The 26,169-nt window shown below is 39.7% G+C and overlaps 1 non-coding gene across 1 annotated transcript; it reads left to right on the forward strand.

Moving 5' to 3' along the window:
• Positions 1-24,809: 24,809 nt before the first annotated feature.
• On the forward strand, positions 24,810-24,883 carry trnaa-agc (transfer RNA alanine (anticodon AGC)). Its single transcript has one exon. It is a non-coding gene; the product is annotated as a tRNA-Ala (tRNA).
• The last annotated feature ends 1,286 nt before the right edge of the window (positions 24,884-26,169 follow it).

The following is a 26,169-nucleotide window of genomic DNA, read 5'->3' on the forward strand; positions in this document are numbered from 1 at the left end:
GTGCTATTAGTAGACTTCTTTTAACTAAAATAAGAGAGTATGTTCTGTCTATTTTTTATGTACAATACTTCTCAGAAGTATACGTCAAATTTTACTTACATCCACGTGATTCATCAGGCCTCCTCCTGGTCCTGGTCCAGATCTGATGCTCACGTGCCACTGTTGGTGCTTTTGGTGGGGTCAGGGGTCAGCATGGGCACCCTGACTAGTCTGTCTATGCCGCCCCATACACAACAAACTGAGATGCTCTGTGTATTCTGACAGCTTTCTATCAGAACCAGCATTAACTTCTGGAGCAGTTTGAGCTCCAGTAGCTCGTCTGTTTGATCGGCCCACACGGGCCAGCCTTCGCTCCTCACGTGCATCAATGAGCCTTGGCCGCCCATGACCCTGTGGCCGGTTCTCCACTGTTCCTCTTGGAGCACTTTTGATAGAGACTGACCACTGCAGACCGGGACTATATAGCCATCACAATTTGGCCCTTGTCAAACTCGCTCAAATCCTTGCGCTTGCCCATTTTACCTGCTTCTAACACATCAACTGTCAGGACAAAATGTTCACTTGCTGCCTAATATATCCCACCCACTAACAGGTGCCGTGATGAAGAGATCATCAGTGTAAATCACTTCACTCACCACTGTGGTCATAATGTTATGCTTGATTGGTGTATAGTATAATAATTATTTTATACTTGGCTTGTAGTTAGGTTTACTCTTTTGATTGAGTTGCCTATTAATATAACTACTAACTAACAAGACAATCTTATTAATAAATTAGTTAGTAATAGTGCTTAGACTAATGTGGTAGTTGCCAATCTTTAATAAATAAAGAAACCTCTCAGGAGATCACAGGGGGAATCAAACACAACCACTTCCAACACAAACGATAACATATGGAAAAAAACAGGGCTGAAATACAATTAGCATGAAACAGAACAGGTCTGACAGAACTAGTTAGCCAAGGACACTAACTAGGGAACTAAGAGTGAAAACAAAACTGAAACATTACATATACATTACATGTACTCAAAGTTTACTTCTGTGAAACTTAAAATTATACTTTTATACACTTAAAAAGTGGCCAATTTAGTTCAAAATCCTATTGAAAAGTATACTACAAGTGCAATGATATTATTATATTTAATACATAAAGTACACTTAAATGTACTTAAAGGGGTGATGAATTGAGGAATCAACTTTCCCTTGAGCTTTTGATATATAAAAGGTCATGGTAATATAAGAATATTCTGTAAGTTTCAGAGCTGAAAACTTCCTAGTTAGTCAAAGAAAATCTTTTAAAGACACCAGGCTCAGCAAACGGTCCTGTGCTTCATACTGACGTCAGTGCGCAACGAAACACCTCCTCTACTCTGCCCCTACAGCGCCTCTAATCCAGTGGCCTCTCCCACCGACTCATGGAGGTGATCGGCTCGTGCTAGTCAACAGCAATAAACATGCCAAAGAAGACAGCAAGATATTTCGCTATTCGTGGTTGTGGAAGAACACAGTCGCTGCATAAGCTTCCTTTACATCCTAACATTAGGAATGTGTGATACTTAATTTATTTTCCATTGAGTTCCAGCTCACGTGGGGAAGACATGTACGTGTATTCGCTTCATTTCTCTGCGGAATTGTTTGCAAACAAGTCTCAGGTCGATGCTGGATTTGCAGACATATTGAGATTAAAACACAATGCTGTGCCTTCTATATTGATCCGACAGGAATGGTGCAACACACTTACACACACCTAAAGGGTTATTAGGAACACCTGTTCAATTTCTCACTACTGCAATTATCTAATCAACCAATCACATGGCAGTTGCTTCAATGCCTTTAGGGGTGTGGTCCTGGTCAAGACAATCTCCTGAACTCCAAACTGAATGTCAGAATGGGAAAGAAAGGTGATTTAAACAATTTTGAGCGTGGCATGGTTGTTGGTGCCAGACGGGCCGGTCTGAGTATTTCACAATCTGCTCAGTTACTGGGATTTTCACACAACCATTTCTAGGGTTTACAAAGAATAGTGTGAAAAGGGAAAAACATCCAGTATGCAGCAGTCCTGTGGGAGAAAATGCCTTGTTGATGCTAGAGGTCAGAGGAGAAAGGGCCGACTGATTCAAGCTGATAGAAGAGCAACTTTGACTGAAATAACCACTCGTTACAACCGAGGTATGCAGCAAAGCATTTGTGAAGCCACAACACGCACAACCTTGAGGCGGATGGGCTACAACAGCAGAAGACCCCACCGGGTACCACTCATCTCCACTACAAATAGGAAAAACAGGCTACAATTTGCACAAGCTCACCAAAATTGGACAGTTGAAGACTGGAAAAATGTTGCCTGGTCTGATGAGTCTCGATTTCTGTTGAGACATTCAGATGGTAGAGTCAGAATTTGGCGTAAACAGAATGAGAACATGGATCCATCATGCCTTGTTACCACTGTGCAGGCTGGTGGTGGTGGTGTAATGGTGTGGGGATGTTTTCTTGGCACACTTTAGGCCCCTTAGTGCCAATTGGGCATCGTTTAAATGCCACAGCCTACCTGAGCATTGTTTCTGACCATGTCCATCCCTTTATGACCACCATGTACCCATCCTCTGATGGCTACTTCCAGCAGGATAATGCACCATGTCACAAAGCTCGAATCATTTCAAACTGGTTTCTTGAACATGACAATGAGTTCACTGTACTAAAATGGCCCCCACAGTCACCAGATCTTAACCCAATAGAGCATCTTTGTGATGTGGTGGAACGGGAGCTTCGTGTCCTGGATGTGCATCCCACAAATCTCCATCAACTGCAAGATGCTCTCCTATCAATATGGGCCAAAATTTCTAAAGAATGCTGTAAAACCACACAAACGTCATTAGATGACTTCAGACAACAGTATAAAAAACCAGTTCATGACACCTTCAATAAAACGAATTTAAGGTAAACTTACTTTTTGTAAGGGTCAGACTCCAAGCTTTTGACCCTCAGCACTCTTACTTTGACCCTTTCTTTTTAAGCGCGTCTAATCTACATATATCTAATACATCAGAAACTGGTTACATTTTGAGAAACTGGCTACATTTGAGAAGTTTTGAGAATTACAACTCATGCTGTTGCTAATTCTGTTACCACAGACAAACATGTGATGTGACTGAGCAACAAAAAAAACAGTAAAGACTGCAGAGAACGGCATGATCGGGAAGAAAATGTGAATTAATGATTCGCATCTGAAATGAGAGTATCCGATCTCACAGTTGAGGAAGTCATTGATATTTGAAGAGCAGCTGAAGCAGCCAAAACACAGGTGCAGACCGTCTGCGATCAAGGCAAAGATGTGCATGCCATGCAAAAGAGACCCAGACATACAAAGCAAAACAAGAAACCCTGAAAAACAGCCAGTCAACAAAAACAGAATGTGATGCAGATGCAGAAAATCTGTCCAGAAAAGTGCCCAGCATATAGAGCTGATGCAAGTGGACAACTCAAAGGGAAAAGGCTTTTTGAGCAATGATCACATTTGATAATCATAGATTTAAAGGTGGATCACCTAAATTGACACTGAATGTATCTGAGGTGGTATGAGATGAACATTACAGTCTATACTGCACAACAGCGCAGTGTGATCATGGGAAAGGAGCTGAAGAGTGCTGAGATCTAACAGGATCTTACCCAGAGTGAGGACAGTCAGGTTAAAAGGTCATGAGAGCCATAGGCGAGCAACACCTGCACTCAAACAGCGCAGTGTCATCTACTGGAGCTATAATAAGATCCAACTACAACTGGGCGGCTGAAGGTACATGTGAGGTTACACTCTAAAAACAATCCCTGTAAAATTTGCGGTAAAAATTGCTGTGGTTGCCAGAACTTTACCTTTACGGTAAAATACGGTAGCACCATGTTATGTTTTTTGGGACAGCACTTAGTTTACTGTCTATTTTACAGTTCAAAACAGTATAATTTAAAGGTTCATATTGTAATTTACATGTACACTGTAAGAATGTATTTCTAAAACATATTTCATTAACAGAAATAATGTTAAACTACCAACCTATTGAAATATAATATCTGTTAACACCTGAGGGCTCCACAAACGACTTATGCTTTTAAAAAAGGAACTAAAAACGTATATGTTTAGAAAGTCTTTCAATATTTAAACCGCTTTGTGTTTACATTTTTGTAATTTAATTCTTAATTGCTCTAACTGCTTTATTTAATTTTTCCCTCCCTTTGTAGCACTTTGATATTTTCTTTAAAATGTAAAGTGCTTTATGAATAAAATGTATTATTATTATTATTATTATTATTATTATCATCATCATCATTATACCTTTGATATAGTATAAGGTGCACAGTGTAAAAAAAGTCAGTAAAAATAGGGCACAATGTACTGTATAAATATGAAGGATTTTTCCATATTGTTTTTTTTTTTTTTTTTACAGCTGTTTTACCGTATTTTGAATTACACTTTGCATTAGTTTGTGTTTTAAGGGTTAATTATGGAAATTTCCATAAAATTACTGGATAATGTACTGACAGAAAATTACCAGTAAATATTCCGTTTTTACTTTTTACAGTGCATATAGTAACACCATTATGAAACCATTATGGAAATTTTATACAATGAATCCAATAAACATTCATTTAACAACATTAGAAAACCCTACTGTACATAACTGATTAGATTTAAAAAAATGAGAAGAAAGTTATTTCAATTAAAATACATTACATGTGAAGTGTCACACAGGGAATTCTGTGAATGTCAATTGACAATTGTCAATGTCTTGTTCTTTTTCACTTTCAAAAACTGTAAATGTAACAGTAGTTTACTGTAAAATGTAATTTATTTTAAAGTTAGATCTATTACAGTTATTCACCTTATAGTACAGAGAGTGTCTGTTAACTAATGTACTTATTATTATTTTTTATTTTTACCATAGCATTTTTACAGTATTTTACCATTAAAATCACAGCCATTTTTACAGTCTACTGTGATTATGATAAGTAAGACATGTGCCTGGCTAAATATTTTTGGTTAATCCTGGAACATGTAGACCTAATCCTATCCCAATCCCTTAAATTATCCCTCAAATCAGATCAGAGGGAAATGATGGTGAATAACACTGATGTAGAAGCACCTAACCCTGGATTTAAGCCTAAACCTGACATAAACTGTAAACTTCCTGGAACTCACATCTGCAAAAGTGTCTAAAATCCTGTTTCCACCAAAAGTACCCTGAACAATTTATCCCAGGCACTTTTCCCCCAGGAACTCCTTTTCCCTGAGACCTGCTGCTGCCAGCGTTTCCATCGCGGTCTAAAGTACCATTAAGATTAGTCCGGTGACGTAGGACAGCGTGTAGTCTTTCAAGTTCCCACTGGATTTAGTCCTCAGCAAATAAATATAAATAAAGCCTGAACGTTGTCGGTCCATCGGTCGTATTTTTTAAACTTCATTGTTGATTTGAACACATTTTAGATTCAAATAAAATGCTGCGTGAGTTCTTGTAGTGGAAACGTGGCTTTAACAAATTGTAAAAAAGGTGATATGTTTATATATGTGTCATATATTTGAAGTCTAAAAACTATGTTCTCGCCTAAAAAACTCTTAAAACTAAATTTCTTGAAATTTAAACAACAGTAATATTTGTAAAAATATGGTGGATTTGCTCTACCGCCATGACAGTCGCCGCAAGCAGAGTGATATAAACGGTGAAATGGTTCCAGTACTGATACTGGGGGAATATTGCACAGCTAAAAATGGCTCTCAGCCAATCAGATTCAACATAAAAATGCATATATAAGGAATAATGCAATGAAATTGGGAATTAATGCAATGAAAGGGAACACGCATCTCAGATAGCATTTAAGCTGCAGAAGGCATCAAGGTGGCATTTATGCTACAAAAAAATAATAATAATAATTCTAAGAAAACCCAAAGATACACCTCGATGTTCTCTTCTGTGGTCAGCTCTCATGGACTCTCAGCAGGTCAAGAACTCTTCCAATCACCTCATCATTTCCATTTGGACACCCGTCATGCCTCAACAGTAAGACTTTGGACCAGTGAGGAGGCCAATTGGGAAGGGGAAGTTCATCGTCATTTATTTCAACAAGAACTCCAAAAAGTTCCTTCTCCAATGATGATTAACCCGAGACTCATGCTTCAAGCTTCTGGGTGGTGGAGGAGGAACATCCGCCAGCGAAAGTGATTGTGGCAGGAACTCGTCAACTTCAACTAGACAGCTGACATTATGGAATTTGGAGAAATAAACCAAGAACATTTTTCACTGTCAGTCTCTGTTTGCTCTAGGGTAGCTGTAGTATAAATGTAATGTTGGCTTCTGTGGATAAAAGTGTTTGCTTAATGAAGAATAACTAGAAAACCCAGGTTTGCTCCTGATGCTTGAGGCAATGATTCGGTAAAGAAATCAGGCCAATGTTGTTTGAAGCACTGGGTAGAGCACAAACGTGTTGGTTAAGAGCCTTTGGCTTATGGAGACACAGATTCAAGTGTCACAATTCTATACTATCCTATAAATTAGGCAAACACACTTTAAATTCAAAGCATAATCCAGTTGGGACCATACGTTCAGTTGGGACCATAGAACTTCAGGTCTTGTTAAAGAACTTTAAACACCAAACTATGTGTCTTGCTTTTATAAATAGGCATTTATCAAAGTACTGAATGAATTCAATTTGGCAAAACTTTCATTTTAATAATTTTCATTTCATGGTCTTTTGCAGCATGTTGACTTTAAAGGGAGGGCCACTTTAAATTAGCAGGGTTCAGGTTTTGGATAATGGGTCCAACTACAGGCCCGTATCTACATTCTCCACTCGGTACAGTTTGTGTGTTTAATGTTTCTCCACAGCTTCAACCGCACACACGTACACACACTCATGTAGACTGAGACGCCAGCAGCTGTTACTTGTTATCACACTGGAATTCATTGTCAAATTACACACACACACACACACACACACACACACACACACACACACACACACACACACACACACACACACACACACACACACACACACACACACACTCTTTTGCACTTCTCTCCCTTTTTTATTATTTAAATGCACCTCTTCACCCCTTCTGTCCCTAATGTCTCCACAAGATATTTTGGTGTGGGTTTTCTGTGATATCTTTCCCTGAACTGTGGAATATATGTGCACATGTAGCATTTTGGAAACACACAGACACTAATAGTCTGAATGGAAAGCAATGTGTGTGGCGAATGGTTTCATAATTAGACAGAAACTATGACGATCATCCCTCAGCTAATGCGTGTAAAGGTGTATCCAAAATGTTCCCTAGAGTGTTAAAGGTAACACGTCACAATATTTATACATTATTTATTGCTTTCTGACACAGCGCATTCAATTTAATCCATTTAATTTAATCAAGTATATTGTGGGGAAGCAGCTGAATAATGTGAACTCATTAAACTACAGTCAAACTCATGTTTTGAAAGTAGCTATTTGAATTAGTTCACTTCTGAATAAAAATGTCCTGATAATATACTTACCCCTGCCCAAGATGTTAATGTCTTTCTTTCATCACTTGAAAAAAACAAAACAAATTAAGGTTTTTGAGAAAAAAACATTCCAGGTTTTTTCTCCATATAGTGGACTTCAATGGGGTCCAACATGTTGCAGGTCCAAATCAATGCAGCTTTAAAGGGCTCGACGTGATCCTAGCCGAGGAATAAGTCACCTTTATTTATATAGCGCTTTTTACAAGTCCAGTTGTTTCAAAGCAGCTTCACAGTGTTAACGGGAAAATAATGCAACAGAATCGGGGTGCCAGTTCTCCTCTGGCCGATGAACAAACAATGTATGATTATGATTTTTTATTATTTATGAAAGATTGGAGTCGTCACGCCGGAGATGGGTTTATTGAGGATGTCGAGTCACGCGACATTTACAGGAGGAATTTAATCGACACGGTTTCTGCAGAAACTCCAGGGATGTGTTGGTCATGTCCAGACGTAAGTCCACCATCCGTTCCGGACACGGCCTGGATCCGGCCGACTGCAGTAAACCTCGGGATAAACAGAGAGACTAACATTAGTGTAGATGCCACTCTTCTTATGATGTAACGAGTACATCAGGTGTTATGGGAAGTGTTCCCGGTTCCAGCTGACCTAGTTAATGCAGCCTAACAATCCGTCAATTGATCTGAATAATGAAAGTTAAAAATGTTCTATGTGTATGCCATAGTAAAGAGATGTGTTTTTAGTCTAGATTTAAACTGACAGAGTGTGTCTGCTTCCTGAACAATGCTAGGAAGACTGTTCAAGAGTTTAGGTGATAAATAGGAAAAGGATCGACCGCCTGCAGTTGATTTAGATATTCTAGATATTATCAACTGGCCAGAGATTTGAGACCGCAATAGACGTGACGGAGTATAATGTGTTAAGAGCTCGCTTAAGTACTGGGGAGCTAAACCATTTAGTTCGTTGTAAGTAATATGCAAGATTTTAAATTGTATAAAACGTTTAATAGAGAGCCAGGGCAGTGTTGACAGAACTGGGCTAATAGTAAGAACTCGAGCTGCTGCGTTTTGGACCAGCTGGAGTTTGTTTATTAAGCGAGCAGGGCAACCACCCAGTAGAGCATTACAATAATCTAGCCTTGAGCTCATGAACGCATTGACTAACTGTTCAGCATTTTGCATTGAAAGCATGTGCTGTAATTTAGATATATTTTTAAGATGATAGAATGCGGTTTTACAGATGCTAGAGACGTGGCTTTCAAATGAGAGATTGGTATCAAAGAGCACACCCAGGTTCCTCACTGACGACGAGGGCTTGACAGAGCAGTCATCAAGTGTTAGACAGTATTCTCGGTTACTACTTGTGGAGCTTTTCTGTCCAATAATAAAAAAATAAAATAAAATAAAAATTCTGAATTAAATTGCAGGAAATGAATAGACATCCATTTATATATATATATATATATATATATATCAGCTATGCCTTCCGTTAATCTTGAATCAATCGTGAATTGGTAGGTTTCGTCAGGGCATGAAGAAATATAGAGCTGAGTATCGTCAGCATAACAGTGAAAACTAACGCCATGTTTCCTAATGATATCTCCCAGTGGAGCATATACAGGGTGAAGAGCAGCGGTCCTAACATTGAGCCTTGCGGTACCCCATACTGAACTTGTGATCGGTGTGACATCTCTTCATTTACTGCTACAAACTGAATAAGGATCTTATCTAGCAAAACCACAGCTTCACGCATTTTGTAGTCAAGTTGGAAAGGTCATGTGCGATGTAGGTGGAACTGCAGACCCAGTGTTTGCACAGTGAGCGTGCAAAAAAGTAAAATGCCCTTTAAAAAAACAAAAACAAAAACAATGTCAAACAGGCCGATTTTGAAGTTGGAGGAGAAGTTTTTCGGCCAACCCTACCTTTTTGAATCTGAGTACAAAGACAAGAGTCACATCACGTACAATCTTTTCAACTTTATTATGTAATGCGTGAAGTCGTGGATGCTAGAGTGCTAAATGAGCATTTCTGATTAAAACATATATATAAATGTTCATAGTTTTTCAGAAAAATGGCCAATCATTTCGCTAGACCGGACCCTTATTCCTCGTCTGGGATCGTGTAGAGCCCTTTAAAGCCGCACTGAAACTGCAATTTGTACCTTCAACCCATTGGACCCCATTGCAGTTCACTATATGGAGAAAAATCCAGGAAAGTTTTCCTCAAAAACCTTAATGTATTTTCGACTGAAGAAAGAAAGACATGAACATCTTGGATAACATTGGGTGAGTAAATGATCAGGAACTTTTGTGAACTAATCCTTTAAGGAAGACTACATTTTGCTGTTAGCATGTTGCTATATTTAGTTGCTAAAGACTATATTTCAGCCATAAACACTATCATCAAAGATGATTGACTTTTAGCACATAGTTTGGATTGGCGGTGTGGTTCTGTTCAGGGGTCTGTTTCCCGTACAATGACGTAACTCACTGCTTAGCTACCATAGTATAATACATTGTTAAATAAATAAGCTAGCTAGTCACGACTGTTTCCCAAAACTGTGTTGTCGCAAATTTGTTCAACCTCATTGGTTAATGATGTCTTACAGGTGGTAGAGTAATAACTTATTTTAATAAATCCATAAAATGTTGAATTAATGCTTGATTTTTGCTATACATTTTGAACATGGCATCTGAGGACTAAATCTATTTTTTCTCAGTTATTTTCTCAGTTACTCACTTTATGTACAGATTCAATTTTTGACTCGTCCTTACGTAGGCTACTTTAGCAAGTCATTTGCACTCTTTAAAAACAGTGCTTTAAATCTCTTGACAAACATAAAGACATAGATTACATTTGTATGTATTCTGAATAAAATATATAGATAGCACTGAATGTCAGCTTGCTTATTTTGCTTTTTTATACCTAAGAAGACGATGATGAAGTGGAAGTAAATACGAAGAAGAAGAAGATGCAATGAGGCCAGATGAATGTAGAGCTGCTGGTCTCTCTGATGTCTGAACACAAAAAACTTTATGACAAACGCCACAGCGACTACAAAAATCTCGATAGCGTAAAATTGTGCAGCGCCACCTTGTGCATCTCTGTTTTTCAGTAAGCGCCATCTACTGTCTGGGAGAGCATTTTCACATTCAAAATCACTTGGGTATGAACACAGAAGACGTGTCAAAAAACGTCTCGAAAACGTTGGTGATAAGTGGGTGCAAAAATCGTCCCGGTGTGCACGAGGCTTTATCAGGCTGCTTATCTTTTGGAAAAGCCTTCAGCTGTCTTCTTCAAGGTTCTGACCCGCTGGTGTGTGAAAGGATGGACGGAGATGCAGTGGGATACGAAGGTGGGGTAAGGGTTGGGTTAGGTCGGGATGGAAGGAGCCTGTCAGTGGGGTTCCTGGAGGTCTCGTCTAGACTGCATAATGAAGGTGGTTTGAGGCTGATCCAGCCTGCAGAGCTGCTTTCCTGAAGAATTCCTCTACCTCAGTCAGGAAAGGAGCCGACGCCACACATGAGTACTTTGAGGTAAACCAAAGTCTTTTCACTCAATCACTTAAGATTTATTCTTTCATTTCCAATGTGTCTATAAACAAAGAAATACGCCCTCATGTACAGCATAAGTTTGTATGTGGATGATCATTGCAGAATGTTAGTCAGAGTAAATTACCCTCACACGGTGGATTATTCCTTGAGTGTTTAGAGTACTCACATGCGTGCCATATGTTAGCAATTCTAGCCAGCCAGAGGTTCGAATGGGGTAAACCACCACAGTAAAAAGTGTACAACAGGATAAGCCCACCTGCGACAGATACCCACAGTTCCTCTTTGGTTAGGAGCCAATCGGAGGCCTGCTCTGATACCAGATTTCCATTTTCTCAATGTGGTGGTCCATATTTAATTTAAACTTCAGTGCTTTACAAGCTAAGAAATGACAAACAGAACACATAAACATGGCCATGTGTCCTGACAACCTATCAGAAACACATGCTAGCATCCCTTTTAAAACTGCAAATCCTTGTATAATAATTTTACATCAGCAGTTGTTTCTGCATTGAGAATATCTGCAGTCTTGGGGAGTAACTAAATTTTCCAGTAGGCTTACAGTAGTTTTTAGGACAGCAAAACTTTCTATGTACAAGCTAGTATTTCAAAACAGTTGGTGACAAAATGCTGCATTGCTGATTTTTATATAACATCATATTGTGCATTCAGCTTTGCAGTAGTATGAAAGAAACACTTTATTTAGACATGTACATGGTTAAAAAAAGATTTTTTTAAAGGCCTGTACAGTATTCATAGACATATACTGCTGTTTGTCACAATGCCTTTTGCAAATGAAGGTTTTTTCTAGTTGTATTAGTTGAATATAGTGTGTATGTGTCCGTTTAAGCAAAATATATGCAGTATGTTTTAAAAAATATTGCCCTCTTAAATAATTGAAATGCAGTTAGCTAGTTTCTAGTGTAGTTTGTAATGTAGCAAACTGAATGCATTTTGTGGAAGAACATTGTCTTTGGCTCGGCATGTGCGGATGATTATGGTTATCTACTGCTCATAAAACATTCTAGGCTTAAAACTACTAGGCTTAAAACATATAACCAGTTTAGATGGGGAGGATCTCAAGCTGACTAGCTGAAGATGTTACCGTAGCTATACCCATTTATAGACAAGGCACTTCCATGAAAATAAATTCCTGCACAGCACCACCATAATGAAACAAGCTTACACAATAGAAAAGGTTTTACAAATGAACTCTGTAATATATAATTTACACATTTTTCAATTGTAGTCTTTTAAAAAGGCATCTGAAATAAAATAAAAAAGTGTGATGTAGGCCTAGTGTTGTCAAAAATATAAATTTTTCGATACATATTGATACAGAAACATCTGAAACGATTAGTCTTTTCCACAAAATAGATGCACAAAAACCAGCTGCTCATTCTCTCTCTTTCTCATCTCTCCGACAGCGAGTTACACACAAAACTTATTGAAAATTATTGAAATGTTTAAAAACAAATATTCCTCAAAGAAAGATAGGAAGAGATTTGGATATTTCACATTCAACAGTGCATAACATAATTACAAGATTCAGGGAATCTGGAGGAATTTCAGTGCGTAAAGGACAAGGCCGCAAGCCTAAGCTGAACAACCGTGATCTCCGATCCCTCAGGCGGCACTGCATCAAGAATCATCATTCATCTATAAGCGATATCACCACATGGGCTCAGGACTACTTTGGCAAACCTTTGTCAAGTACCACAATACGTAGTTACATCCACAAATGCCAGTTAAAACTGTACTGTGCCAAAAGGAAGCCTTATGTTAACGGTGTCCAGAAGCGCCGTCGACTTCTCTGGGCTCGGAGGCATCTGGGATGGACCATCACACAGTGGAAATGTGTACTGTGGTCAGATGAATCAGTATTTCAGGTATTTTTTTGGAGGAATGGACGCTGTGTGCTCCGGACCAAAGAAGAAAAGGATCATCCAGACTGTTACCAGCAACAAGTCCAAAAGCCAGGGTCTGTCATGGTATGGGGTTGTGTCAGTGCCCTTGGCAAAGGTAACTTGCACTTCTGTGAAGGCACCATTAATGCTGAAAAGTACATAGAGATTTTGGAGCATAATATGCTGCCTTCAAGAAGATATCTTTTCCAGGGACGTCCATGCATATTTCAACAAGACAATGCAAAACCACATTCTGCACACATTACAAAGTCCTGGCTGCGGAGGAAGAGGGTACGGTTACTTGACTGGCCTGCCTGCAGTCCCGACCTGTCTCCAATAGAGAATGTGTGGCGCATTTTGAAGCGCAAAATGCGAAAACGAAGACCCCGTACTGTTGCCCACCTTAAGACTTGTTTGCAGGAAGAATGGGACAAAATTACACCTGAAACACTTCATCACTTGGAGTCTTCAGTCCCTAAACGTCTTTTAAGTGTTGTGAAAAGAAATGGCAACATTACAAAGTGGTAAATGCTTTACTGTCCCAACTTTTTTTGAAATGTGTTGCAGGTCTGAATGACAGGAAAGGATGCATATTTACAAATGACATGAAGTTGACCAGACAAAACATGAAATATTTTGTGTTCATATTGTCTGCAATGAAATACAAGTCAAAGTAATTTTAGAATGCACATTCCATACTGTCCCAACTTTTTCTGATTTGGGGTTGTAATTTTACTCATTCCTGCAGATTTTGGACTCACACCCAAATTTCGAGCACTTAAAGTTGCCTCTCGGGACTAAATGAGCTCTTGTTCGCTGCTTATTGTGTTTAAACAGTCAAATACACACAAACTATTGTGAAAATGTTGGTCTTGGCAAGTATTCATGGAAACCCAGCTAGTTATGTATTAAGTGAACATAAACCGTTAAGAAAGAAAACACATGTAACAGTCTATTGGATCCTGTAAGGTCTTAAAGTGACAACAGCCTAATATTCCTGCTAAATTAAAAAGATAATATTAAAAATATCTATATGGCAGTTTTCCCAGTGTTATTGATGTCAAAATGGTGGCCAGTGAAAATGCTGAGTGGTTAGTAACTTTGGAAAACCAATAACCAAAGTGGCTGGTGAGCAAAAAAGTTAATGTCAAGCCCTGACTAGTAGTGTAAACAAGGACTGTAGTTTAATTATGTAAAACTCTAAGTAGCTTGTAAAGTTTCAAAGTAGCTTCCACAACACTGCCAATCTGTCGGTTTTAAATCACCTCAAGTTGTGTTGGCATGAGCTTTTAAAAGTCACCATAGTGTCAAAGTTAAATTGTGATGGACGTCTGTGCTCCCTCAAGAGATGATTAGGGCCCCTTCAAGTGGCTCTAAGCCATATCTGAAGTGCTTCCTGAAGTGGACTTTATATCTTCCTTGCGAGACCTGCATTCAAAACTTGTTACCAACATAAAACCTTACAGCACATTTTCACTGAGTCTACGTAGCAAATACTCTTGCCACTGTAGAAAACAGTCATTCAAACAGACAATCACCCCTAAAGGGAAATAGAGAGAAAGTGAGCAACATAAGCTGTTTAGGAGGCTCACAGTCTGTTATTGCACCACATTGACTCAACATCTCGATGGTATTTAAGAGAGGTGATTTTCCCTGAGTTCTGCAGGCTAACATTGCAAGTATCTGACAGCTGTAGAGGGTGTGCGGTTACACAACAGAGCGTATACGCACACAATCTCTGTGTAAATACTCCACAGGCACAACAAATACCCTAAAGACTCTCCAGGGAAACATTCAGCAAGCACTTAGCAAAACAACACCATAAGGGGGGGGGGGGGATATAACCAACAGACAGAGACGAGCAACACAGAAAAGACGAAAGTATTTTATTATCATATAATAGGTATGAAATAATTCCATCATCGTGTAATTCATGCTAACAAGAATTCAATGAATGCAGTTACAGCATATTTTCTTGCACAGCTGAAGTGCATAATGAATAAGTGTGGTCAGTGATGTAAAATGCAGTTCTCAGCTGCTGACTGCTTCAACAGGCAGGAGCATGTGTGGTTTTTGCAGTTAATTGTAGGCCCAAAACATGGCATACACACAGCAAGCAGAAGTGTTGAAATGTTCAATGTGAAAAAAAGTCTGATCACAGTTGCCAGCAGTTTTACAGTTCTTTACCATAATCTACTTTACAGTATGTTACTGTAAACATGCACTAGTACCACATAAACATCCTGTAGTCTCCACACTACAATGAGTAAAATAACATTGACACAGTGTTGCAGTGAGATAATTAAGTGAATATGTAAGAGACGATTGAGAGTTAGTGATGAACACCTGCTGTTAACAAGTATAATCCTCAAAGAGGAACAACAATAACAGAAAAAAAACAGAAGCGTCAAGCAGAAACACAACAACAACAACAACTGAAGATGAAATCAACTGAAGATCAAATACATTAAATCTCCCCAAACAGCATGACCAGCTTTACTTATTACTTTATTTATGTCATACATCTACAGACGTTCCTATTGAGAAATAGCAGAGGTTTAGGTGTTCGTGTTTTAGAAAAATGTTGGTAACACTTTACTATGGGGAACACATATTCACTATTAACTATGACTTTTGCCTAATAAAATCCTAATTTGTCCAAAATTGGTAACACTTTATTTTAAGGTTCAGTTATTAACTATGAACTAGTTGCTTATTAGCATGCATATCTACATCCTTTAATCCTACCCAATACCTAAACTTAACTGCTACAAAAACTACCTCACTAACTATTAATAAGCAGTAAATTAGGAGTTTATTGAGGCAAAAGTCATAGTTAATATTGAATATGTGTTCCCCATTCTAAAGTATTACCAGACTTTTTAGTACTATGCCATCATTTAGACACACAGACATAAAAAATCAGTGGTGACAATAATAAAACAAATTAGAAAACAAAAAATAAAATCTGAAGAACTCTGAAAAACAAACAAACAAACAAACAAACAAACAAACAAACAAACAAACAAACAAAATAAATAGTATAAATAAAGAAAGGCAAATAAAGAAAATACTAAGACCATTCAGCTGCATAATTAATGTATGCTGCAATCAATGCATTCTGGGAGTTGTGTACTATGCTGGGACCCAGCATGCATTGCGGCAGGAAACATTTTGTTGATGGTCACAATTGTTGAGATTCATATGTTGATTCTTGATAAAACATACCATCCTTCATAACTGATGACCTTTATCACCATTATATCTTTATCTATTTATCTATGTATCACCATTATATCTTTATTTTATTATTATTATTATTATTATTATTATTATTATTATTATTATTATTATTATTATTATTATTATTCTCTTTACAATTGTTTCCATGTTTATGTTTACACACAGTATTCACTTTATTATGCATATGCAATCATTATTTTAATTCATTTCTATGTAAAGCACTTTGAATTGCCATTGTGTATGAAATGTGCTAAATAAATAAACTTGCCTTGCCTTGCCTCGCCTTGACCTCAACACTGCTGGATCTCAAGCTGTAGGACCACAGATCTGTTCTAATCAATAATATACAATTAACACCACATCACCCACTTAATCAAAGATTAGACCCTGGATGTGATTATAGAATCAGGTCACTAAATGATGATGATTGTCACCATCAATAACCAAAATCACATATTCTCTTACTTTGTTTGCCATAACAAATGTGCCTTACAAATATCCAACCACAGCAGCCAGAGAACAACTGAAGTTAAAAAGTCAAGGGTTAAGAGCCCAACTTTTTCGAAAATGACAATTTTCAAAAAAAGTTGTGTAGTTCTAACAGTATTTTACTATTAGAATTTGTTTGTTTTTTTTACTGCAATTTTTTTTACAGTGTCCACTTCATAATCATGTTACCTTCAACGTAGTTTATTTTACGATGGTTAAGATGTTGAGTGGTGGTCCAACAACTGAGTAGAAGCTTAGAAAATATATTTGTGTATGCTACATTTTTATTTATTTATATGCTTGTATATGTACACATATGGTCATAAGATATCCACATGATGGTGTGTAACAAATGCTCAGAGCACGAGGGAAGTCGCACAGTTGCTTCGAGAGCGCCGCATGTTAATAGGCCTTAAGCGGTCAACAAGAAACCTGCTCTTGTAAGTTCAGTTGGCTGTACAGCCAAACTCCCCCCAATGGAGATGCAAAAAAGGATGATGCTGCTAACTTCCTCAGTTCTCCATAATCTCCCCCTACACTTGCTCCTTTGTGTTATTCTTTAATTACACCATGTTTGTTTTAATGAGTAACCGCCAACCTCAACAGATGCGTACTCCTCACATTTTGAGAGTAAACGACTGCCTCTGTGATGTCTAATCATACACCAACATCCCAATCTGCACACTTCAATTCTTCTTGGAAAAAATAGGGCTCAGTCAAAGCGGAAAATGTTTGGCAGGCCTTGTAAGAAAACAATAAAGGATTGGTATCCTATCTTGGGATAAATCCAATCCAAAATCTATGCTTCTTCAATCCCCTGACAATGCTTAACCCTCTTAATAACATCGTTGAGTGTAATGTAAGTCATGCCGGAACGATTGCATTTAAAATATGAGTGCACATGACCACACTACTGTGATGTCATTTTAATGCAGAATACTCAGGATCTGATCGCGGCGCGATCATGACGCGGTGTTTTCCAACGTCGTTTGAAAGTTCAAACTATGAAAACTGGATCTCGGGTTTAGTGGGTAGGGACGATGTGTCGAGGCCCATCAGATACTGTTTTACAGCTGGAGCACGCTTGGATTGGTTTGATAGCTCAGCTCATTGGTTTGACAAGTCTTGATTTACCATGTGCCATACAATAGGCGTGCACAACTGAAACAGCACTGGACAGTCACTCTGTTTAGTCTATGTACATTAATTGTTGCGTTTAAACAAGTACTTATATTCAGCAAAATCACTTGTTTGGACGGTTTTCCGGACCCGTGGTTAATCGTTTTGAAATACACAGCTAGCCTACCTAATCCATTTCATGTCTTGAAGACAACAAAGTGTGTCCAACTTGAAGTGGAGCTGTACAGACCGATTAGTGACAACAAAGTACCGCGAGAGCGATTAGAGAGTGACTCTGCCTACTCTGACATGGTGTACCCACAGTGACTCCGCCTACTGTGAAATGGTGTACCCACAGTGACCCCGCCTACTGTGACATGGTGTACCCACAATGACTCCGCCTACTGTGACATGGTGTACCCACAGTGACTCCGCCTACTGTGACATGGTGTACCCACAGTGACTCCGCCTACTGTGACATGGTGTACCCACAGTGACTCCGCCTACTGTGACATGTTGTACCCAAAGTGACTCCGCCTACTGTGACATGGTGTACCCACAGTGACTCCGCCTACTTTGACATGGTGTTCCCACAGTGACTCCGCCTACTGTGACATGTTGTACCCAAAGTGACTCTGCCTACATTGACATGGTGTACCCACAGTGACTCCGCCTACATTGACATGGTGTACCCACAGTGACTCCGCCTACTGGGACATGGTGTACCCACAGTGACTCCGCCTACTATGATATGGGTGTACCCACAGTGACTCCGCCTACTATGATATGGGTGTACCCACAGTGACTTTGCCTACTATGATATGGGTGTACCCACAATGACTCCGCCTACTATGATATGGGTGTACCCACAATGACTCCGCCTACTATGATATGGGTGTACCCACAGTGACTCTGCCTACTATGATATGGGTGTACCCACAGTGACTCCGCCTACTATGATATGGGTGTACCCACAGTGACTCCGCCTACTATGATATGGGTGTACCCACAGTGACTCCGCCTACTATGATATGGGTGTACCCACAATGACTCCGCCTACTATGATATGGGTGTACCCACTGTGACTCCGCCTACTATGATATGGGTGTACCCACAATGACTCCGCCTACTATGATATGGGTGTACCCACAGTGACACCAAACAGGGCAAGGTTTCAAATGAACTATGCATTTGCATTTTAAAAACTTAGCTAACATAATGTTCTGGATCTGTCCACGCAATAAATGCACGTTCTTAAATGAGCAAGTTTTTTTAAGCTAATTTTAAATTGGCATGAATAAAAAATTTAATCAGAGCTGCATATTAATAATTACTCTATATTCACGAATACAACTCATAATTACCTTAAAAGCAATTTTTTTTTATATATTTCAAATATTTCTGCCCGTTTTCGTTTGTGTGACTTTAGCCTCTGCTTTTCTGCTATATAGACTAAATCAGCGCGTGCACAGGCTATAACGCACCACGCCGTTATTTTCAGTTAATAATGGAAAAAATGCAAACATTTCTGGTAATGATCATTTCTGGTGTTACAACTTACAACACATCTCAGATTGTTTTAATCAATGCACAAATCGTCAAAACAAATGAACACTATCAGTTCCTAAATTCGGATTAGGTGAGCAAGGCCGACGTTTGGGTAGATCCGCCCACCCCTGCCCATGCCTAGAACCGGCCCGGTATCTAGTGCCCGCTTTACAAACACCGTGGGCACACCGCTTCACCATCTGGAGTCAATGTTTGTCGGACTTGCTCACATAGTAATGGTTGCTATTGATGTGTGATTGGGCAATGGCCGTTTTGGGGGAGGGGTTGGCGAAAGGCTAATTAATCAACTGATGCTTAATCTTATCATTCCTAATTGTGCTAAAAGCTATGTATGGACTATTCATATAGATAATTGACAGTAAATAAGTTGGATATGCCTGGAAATAATTATTTAACAAATCCATATGAATTCAAATAAAATACACAACCAATGAATCATATCACTTTGATTCATTCAACAACACATCTCCATTTGTCTAGAGGACACGGCAGCACAATTTTGCTGTCTTATATTTGAACGCTGTCTCTTACCCTGTACCATGTAGGTAAAAAAATAATAATTTATATAAATGTTTAAATGTCTTTTCTCTCGTTCAAATGCTGTAGAAATATGCGTTATAAACTATACAGAGTAAGACTGTGTCGCAATATTCTACAACATCTTATTCAACATCTAAATCCTTGACCTTGACCACAGTTTGAAATCTGAACCTCACCCAGAAATTGAAGAAACTTGTCATATGTTCAATATGGAATGAACTTAAAAAAGATTATGTCTTGATTGAATGTTCTTGTTATCTAGAAGTGTTTTTCCACTATCGAGCACAGTGAGTAATGGTAGCATTTCCATTACAACACGGTTCAGTATGATTACCAACCGTCTGACTCCTATTCATGTATTTTTCGGCAAGTTAGATAACTGTATTAAGAAAAGGAGAACTGGCTGGAACTGTGATGTCATGGTTGATTGCTGACAGTAGACACAGATTACTTTTCCAGAACAGTTTTCTGCAATAGCATGTGCCCAGTGTAGACACGGTCTAAGTCATGGGTGTCTAATCCTACTCATGGAAGGCCAAATACATTTGACTAGAGGTTTCCAGTCATCTTGAAAACCTCGATTAGCTTGTTCAAATGTGTTTTATTGGACTGGAGCTTGATTGGACCTTTTCTGGCCCAAGTAGTGGTGGTACAATTACACAAACCGACGATATTCAACCCGACAAAAGACATACAGAAGCACTGTTGGGGTTTCCGAGGAACAGGGTTGAGAACTTAGACTAGAAATCCAGACGCCCCCTAGCGGCAGCAAATCTAATCTGCCCGCGAGTGTCGTCTAGCAACTCTCAATACCCTTCTGAGCTGTAATCCCCTAACTCTTTGCCGGGCCAATCACATCGTGTTTAGAGTCGGTGGGCGGGGCCATAATGATAACGGCCGAGTTGCGTTTGTGTGCTTCTAGTAAACACAGAAACTGGCGAACGGCGGTCTTTCAAATCAGCTTTGACCGCGACTCTGGAAGACTTGGAGTTAAGCTTTTCTCTGAGAAAAGAACAAAGAACGGCACTGAAGTCATTCTTAAAAAGGGAAGATGTGTTCAGAGTTTAGCCGACCGGATACGGCGAAAGTTTAATTTATCAACTAACTCTGCTTCACCTTCGTTGCTCTGGTTGGTTGTAGCGCTATCCTATCGCGTGCAGAGGGAGTTTGAAAGACAACCGTTTATCCGCCCCTCGGATTGACAAACATCTTGACAAAAAAACATTTTGATGTGGTTCTGGCTTGTCAGGCTATTGATTGTCAGGCTATTGTTTGGTCTGGAAACTCACCATTGACAGCTCAATCCGAGGGACGGATAAACGATTGTCTTTCAAACTCCCTCTGCACGCGATAGGATAGCGCTACACCAACCAGAGCAACGAAGGTGAAGCAGAGCTCGCTGACAGATTAAACATTCGCCGTATCCGGTCGGCTAAACTCCGAACACATCTTCCCTTTTTAAGAATGACTTCAGTGCCGTTCTTTGTTCTTTTCTCAGAGAAAAGCTTAACTCCAAGTCTTCCAGAGTCGCGGTCAGAGCTGATTCGAAAGACCCGCCGTCCGCCAGTTTCTGTGTTTACAGAAGCACACAAACGCAACTCAGCCGTCGTCATTATGGCCCCGCCCGCCGACTCTATACACGATGTGATTGGCCCGACCAGAGTTTGGCGAATACAGCTCAGAAGGGTATTGAGAGTTGCTAGATGACACTTGCGGGCAGCTATTGAGAACTTCTGACATAAAACGTTACGTTTCAAGTCCATTTGTCATTGGAAGTGCCTCTGCAGTTGGTCACTTGATGAAGAAAGCCAGCTAAAACTCAAGCCATATCCAGCAAGACATAAGCCACATCATGAATCAACACATTACTTGTACATCTTGATATTTTGAGTTCAAGTAGGTGATCTCCATCCACCCATTTTCTAAACCACTTGTCCTACCTAGGGTCGCGGGTGTAGGTGATCTCATCCCAGCAGGTTTCAATGAGATCAGTTCTGGCTGGCAGTGCCAGGCCTAGTCTGAATTGGCCCACAAATTAGGTGTAAGGAAGGAGTGTCGTCCCGTTCCAAACAATGACAACATGAAGTTGGCAGAATAGTTGTGCACGTAAATACCATATTGAGGTTGTGAGCATACGGCAGAGGGTGTTTACACATGCATGGCTACATAAACGCCCATAAATACAGACATGCATGTATTCAACTGCCCATACAATGTACTTGGTGTGGAAAAAAAACTGTAGGGGCTATGAAGAGCACCCTTCTAGGATCTTGGAAATCAATTGCTCGTCCACGCTTGAGCTTTTTATTCACACGTAATCATCAACTGGCTTCAAAGACTGAAACCCATCTTTTTCAAACCACCAAAGTGACCTCCCGCCATTCTCGAGACGGATTTGTTTTGAGCCCTGTACTGCGAGTGAATTGTTTGCCCTCTGGACTCTCGAACAGAAGCAGGTCCAAACATCTGGAGCTCATCAGCGCTTTGAAAACAAATCGCTGCTACTAGTCCCGGAACTACTGCCACCGAACTCACTACGTCGAACAAACCGTCCTCTGTCTCAGAGTGTGTAAAGATCTGGGGATGTACATGCAGAAAGATGAAAAATACTGTTCTGAAGCCAAACATATCAAACAGTTTTAAGGCTGAGGGATCTGTGTTAAAAGCATATGCAGGGATTCATTTGCACTCAGTGGAACTGAACAGAATCAACTATTGCTAAAACAACAATCTAAGCTCCAGGTCAGGTCCAAAAATGACTTTCAAGCACTGTTGTGTGCGTGGGGCAGAAAGCAGGTTAATGCCAGCACAGGACGCCACAAGCTACAGCACAATGCGCCATTGTGCCCACTTCAACTGGCTCCCACCCAGATCATTTGAGAGATGATACAGAGGGAAGATAGTAAGGAGAACGATTATTCATGACTGAAGAAGAAACAATATGTAAAACATTCCACATGCAATCTCTCTCACATCTCTGAACCCCTGCTTGGGAAGTGTCCTTGGCTCGTTGTTGTTTTTCACGGTGAATCCCGAAGTCCGCCCACACTGCCCACCATGCAGAGACCTTCTGTTCCACCACAAGCTGCCCACTGCAATACGACACACACACACACACACACACACACACACACACATAGAGATAGAAACAATCTGCCTCGTGCATGTACCCTTTACCATTCACATGCATGTGTTGACCATTATTTAAAACATGCACATTTGTTATGTGAACTGAATTGTGCAGCACCAGGCAAAATCAGTAAATGCTGCATTAGTTTTTCCAATGCAACTAGTTTTGAAACCAGTTTAGATAATTTACTCATTGAAGAGATAGTTTACCCAAAAAATGAAAATTATCCTACGATTTACTCACCCTCAAGCCATCCTATGTGTATATGACATTCTTCTTTCAAACAAATACGATCAGAGTTATTTTAAAAATGCCCTGGCTCTTCCAAGCTTTATAATGGCAGTAAATGGCAGCCCAAAAATTTAAGATCAAAAAAGTGCATCCATCCATTACAAAAGGGCTCCACAAGGCTTCAAAGGCCTCCTGAAGTGAATAGATGGGTTTGTGTAAGAAAACTATCCATATTTAAAACATTATAAAGTAAAATATCTAGCTTCTGCCAGACTGCCTTCTGTATTTAATTTATGAAGAAAGTGTAACGCCTCTCACAGTTCAAAATGCTTACAGTTCTTAATGCTCAAAATGTCTGACATCACTGGCACGACAATGCCAAGTTGAATATGGAACGTGTTAAATATATCGATTTTTCATACACAACCCATCAATTAGCTTCAGAATGCTTTTATTAACCCCACGGAGCCGTGTGGAGCACTTTTATAATGGATGGTTGGTCTTTTCTGCCATTCACTGCCATTATAAAGCTTGGAGAGACAGGACATTTTTTAATACAACTCTGATTGTATCCGTCTGAAAGAAGAATGCCATATACACCTAGGATGACTTGAGGGTAAATAAATCTTGGGCTAATTTTCATTTTTGGGTGAACAAAAAGAGATGGTGTGGTTGGTGGTATTGCTGGTTTAACAATTTGATTGTTTACAGATCTCTGTAAATGATGGACACTTTAATGATTGCCTAGGCCAAATAACCAATAGAGTTTATAGACTAAAATAGTTAGGTCTGTTTTTAAACTTTCAGCAACTGCTTTTGGAATTTTTGTATAATCTCTTGCCGTCAAACCACTGATTCCCCAATCTCGTTCTCCTTCTCCTCCTCCCTTCTCAATTTTCTCCCTCCGTCTACATGCAGACAGCGGCTGATATCCTGTTCTGACCGCAGTCGACACCGCTCCATAACTCCACCCTGCAGACGGATACATACATGCAGCATGACTGGAAGTGAAAGAAGGAACTTCCTGCCTCTTCCTCTGCACAGCGGGTTTGGTCGCTCATGTGAGAGATGTTTGCTCAAGGGTCGGTATGTGCGCATGCTGAATTTATAGGACAGTAGGTTACGGTTACCATGGAAAAAAAAGTCATCCACTCAATCTAGTTACAACTGGCTTTCTTCTGCCTTAAATTTGTATCATGCGCCTCTGATCAGGACAATATGTGTGTGCATTTTTATTATTTATGTGCTACCATGTTAGGAAAATCTAAATGGTTTGTCCGGGACAGTAATGAGATTAATTGGATAAATTAAATGGAGATTGTTGCTCAAGTGCCTCACACTTTATATTAGGCATCCTAAACTGCTATGTACTTAAATCGGTTATATACGTACAATGTATTGTATTGCAAAACACTTTTGCTGCTACTGAGGTGGGATATGGATAATGTTAGGGACCGGTTTGGTGGTATGGGTCAGTATACAAGTTTTTAAATATGATTTTTTTTATTTTTTCAAGCTTTTAAAAATTCTGCTTTCCTGTAGCTCAACAGTAGAGCATGGCGCTAGCAACGCCAAGGTCATGGGTTCGATTCCCAGGGAAAGCAAGAATTGACAAATTGTAAAATGTGTACCTTGAATGTCGCTTTGGATAAAAGCGTCTGCCAAATGCATAAATGCAAATGTAAATATGAGTACAGTGTAAAAATATGCATGTACACAATAAGTCCATTGCATCAAATACGTGTTCTCTGGAGTGACCAATCACACTTCTCTGTCTGGCAATCTGATAGATGAGTCTGGTTCTGGTGGTTGCCAGAAGAACGGTACTTGCCTAACTAAATTGTGCCAATTGTAAAGTTTGGTGGAGGGGTGATTATGGTCTGGAGTTGTTTTTCAGGGTCTGGGTTTGGCCCCTTAGTTCCAGTGAAAGGAACTCTTAAAGCTTCAGCATACCAAAGCATTTTGGACAATGTCATGCACCCAAATTTGTGGGAACAGTTTGGGGATGGCCCCTTCCTGTTCCAACATGACTGTGCACCGGTGCCCAAAGCGGTGGCCCATACATGGATGAGTGAGTTTGGTGTGGAGGAACGTGACTGGCCTGCACAGAGTCCTGAGCTCAACCCGATAGATCACCTTTGGGATGAATTAGAGCCGAGACTGAGAGCCAGGCCTTCTCATCCAACATCAGTGCCTGACCTCACAAATGAGCTTCTAGAAGAATGGTCAAAAATCCCCATAAACACACTCCTAAACCTTGAGGAAAGCCTTCCCAGAAGAGGTGAAGCTGTTAGAGCTGCAACGGGTGGGCCGACTCTATATTAAACCCTACGGGTTAAGAATGGGATATCATTAAAGTTCATGTGTGTGTAAAGCCAGGCATCCCAAAACTTTTGGCAATATATTGTATATATAAAATAATATATCAGCGACTAAACAAAAACAAAAATAAGAATTACTAGCCAATGGCGATTCTATTGCTAATGTGTATTCTATTGCCAATGTTTTTGCTTTGAATGTTGCAAAACGATTTCTCCAAATAACCTACTATTCCTCCACTGGAGCCCTCACATGCTCGGCAGCAAAGGCACTTTCCATGGGCATAACCTTACACTGTCTGCAGGGGTATGGATAGCTGCCCGTTTCGCTGTTTTCCTACCAGTCACCACACACACATTGTCTAGGACTGCTGGATTGCAGGCAAGCCAAATTATCAAACGCACTCAGAGATAGAGATTTACCAATATGACCGTCTAGCTTTACAAATCAAACGTCTGTTCTGTTGTGTCATGTTCTGCGGTCACTGTCATGACCCTCTGCTCTAACCCATTTCTGCATCGTCACTCTTTCCACTGCTGGAGATGGAGAAACACTCTTACCCTGAACCGTG

This window comes from Pseudorasbora parva, chromosome 6 (genome assembly GCF_024679245.1).
Source record: "Pseudorasbora parva isolate DD20220531a chromosome 6, ASM2467924v1, whole genome shotgun sequence".
Taxonomy (NCBI): Eukaryota; Metazoa; Chordata; class Actinopteri; order Cypriniformes; family Gobionidae; genus Pseudorasbora; species Pseudorasbora parva.